The sequence below is a fragment of the Colobus angolensis genome, unplaced genomic scaffold (genome assembly GCF_000951035.1).
Source record: "Colobus angolensis palliatus isolate OR3802 unplaced genomic scaffold, Cang.pa_1.0 Scaffold36, whole genome shotgun sequence".
NCBI classification, from domain to species: domain Eukaryota; kingdom Metazoa; phylum Chordata; class Mammalia; order Primates; family Cercopithecidae; genus Colobus; species Colobus angolensis.
Genome location: NW_012116932.1, coordinates 1,689,959 through 1,692,387, shown reverse-complemented (window position 1 = coordinate 1,692,387; position 2,429 = coordinate 1,689,959). Strand labels below are relative to the sequence as shown.

General features: G+C 51.5%; 1 protein-coding gene across 2 annotated transcripts in view; it reads left to right on the top strand.

The window, feature by feature from the left end:
* GIPC1 (GIPC PDZ domain containing family, member 1) overlaps nucleotides 1–2,429 on the top strand; it is a 22,787-nt gene that overhangs the window by 7,939 nt on the left and 12,419 nt on the right. The window contains exon 2 of one of the 2 annotated variants that reach the window (XM_011953209.1): nucleotides 1,016–1,103. The gene's annotated coding sequence lies outside the window, so the exon portion shown is untranslated. Of the gene's footprint in view, nucleotides 1–1,012; nucleotides 1,104–2,429 lie in introns of those variants that run through there. The other variant, XM_011953210.1, reaches the window with a different exon arrangement.

The following is a 2,429-nucleotide window of genomic DNA, read 5'->3' as shown; positions in this document are numbered from 1 at the left end:
CTCGGCCTCCCAAAGTGCTGGGATTACAGGCTTGAGCCACCGCGCCCGGCCTTTTTTTTTCTTTAGTAGAGATACGGTTTCACCATGATCTCGATCTCGTGACCTCATGATCTGCCCGCCTCGGCCTCCCAAAGTGCTGGAATTACAGGCGTGAGCCACCGTGCCCACCCTCTCTTTTTTCTTTTGTTTCTTTTTTATTTTTTTCTTTTGAGACAGGGTCTTGCTGCTGCCCAAGCTGGAGTGCAGTGGTATGATCGTGGCTCACTGCAACCTCCACCTCCCAGGTTCAAGCAATTCACCTGCCTCAGCCTCCAGAGTAGGTGGGATTTCAGGCATGCGCCAGCACACCTGGCTAATTTTTCTGTGTTTTTAGTAGAGATCGGGTTTCACCATGTTGGCCAGGCTGTTCTCAAACTCCTGACCTCAAATAATCCACCGTCCTTGGCCTCCCAAAGTGCTGGGATTACAGATGTGAGCCCCTGTGCCTGGCCCCACTAATTTTTTTTTTGATTTTTAGTAGACATGGGGTCTTGCTATGTTGCCCAGGCTGGTCTCAAACTCCTGAGCTCAATCCATCCTCATGCTTCAGCCTCCCACAGTGCTGAGATTACAGGTGTGAGCCACTGTGCCTGGCCAGTGAGTGCCTGTTGTGTGCTAGCCTCTGTGATGGGTGCTATGAATAGAGAGATGAGGGAACCGATACAAGACAAGTATCCAGAATATATAAAGAGTTCTCACAAATCAATAAGAAAAAGGAGAGGCCATGCAATTACAAACAGACCATGCATTTAAGAAAAAGTGGGCAAAGACAGGCAGTTCACAGAAAGACAAATCCAAATAGTTAAGACACATATGGCTGGGCATGGTGGCTCATGCCTGCCTTGGCCTCCCAGAGTGTTAGGATTACAGGTGTGAGCCACCACGCCCGGCCGACCCTGGTTTTTCTTTCCAGCAAGGTCAGAGCCCGGAGAGGGGTCAGAGCAGAGACAAATGTGACGTGACTTATATTTTACAGGACCAGTCTGGCTGCTGTCTGGACAAGAAGTCGTAGTGGGTTAGGGTGGAAGCTGGGAAGCCCACAGGAGCCAACCGCACTAGTTTAGGTGAGTGATCATGGAGATGGACCAGGTGAGATGAGAGGGTGTATTAGGGGCAGATGAATGAATAGATGCATGAACAAACGGATACATGAGACTGGGTGCAGTGGCTCACGCCTGTAATCCCAGCACTTTGGGAGGCCAAGGCGGGCAAATCACCTGAGGTCAGGAGTTTCAGGGCATGGTGGTCAACATGGAGAAACACCATCTCTCCTAAAAATCCAAAAATGAGCCAGGCGTGGTGGTACGCACCTGTAATCCCAGCTACTCAGGAGGCTGAGGCAGGAGAATCGCTTGAACCCAGGAGGTGGAGGTTGCAGTGAGCTGAGATCGTGCCATTGCGCTCCAACCTGGGTGACAGAGTGAGACTCCATCTCAAAAAAAAAAGAAGATGGGCAAGGCCAAGGTCTTTAGGCTGGACCAAGCTTGGAATTGTGTGGTTGGCGCAGAAGATGAACCCAGAGCAGCGATTGTACAGGGGTGTGTGGATCACAGTAAGGAGTTTGCAGTTTTTCTTCCAGAAGGTGGGAAACCGTTGTAAAGTTTCAGGCAGGGCAGTGATGCCATCTGGTTTACGTTTTAAAATAGAGACATGAAGTTAAATGACAGCCTGAGGCTGGAAGACAAGAGTTCTGCCAGGGCAGCATGCAATTAGGTTCATGGGCCTGAGCCGTCTGTACCACAGGGGCGGTTCCAGCTTGCTGGGGCAAGCCTGGGAGGCTCTCTGGAGGAGTGGGCCTGGAGTAGGTATTGGCAGGCAGAGAGGGCTGGGATATTCCTGGGCAGGGCAGGGCAGGGCAGAGGAGGAGACACCCATAATAATGACAACAGTGTCCTTAAATGGAGTCTGAAGCAGAATGTAGATGGAATACACGAGTAATCTCTTTGGATTTCCACAACCACCTTGAGAGTGACAGGAATTCCACCCATTTTTCAGATGAAGAAACTGAGGCCCTGTGACGTGAAGTGACTTGCCCCCGGCCACGCAGCTGGTAAGTGGCAGGGGTGGGATTTGAACCCAGGCCACGAAGCCTCTTATGGCCGTGGCAGGCAGATTCATTAATCACTCACTTCCCTCCTTATAGGTGGGGACATGGAAGCTGGCATGAACCAGGGCAGTGGGTGTGGGCAGAGAAAGAGAGTAAGGAGGCTGGGAACTGGTGGTCAGGATGTAGGGATCTTAGGAAAAGGAGGAAGCTTGAATCTTGGTACAGATGGCAGTAGCAAGGCCGGGCGCTGTGGCTCACACCTGTAATCCCAGCACTTTGGGAGGCCGAGGTGGGCGGATCACGAGGTCAGGAGATCGAGACCATCCTGGCTAACATGGTGAAA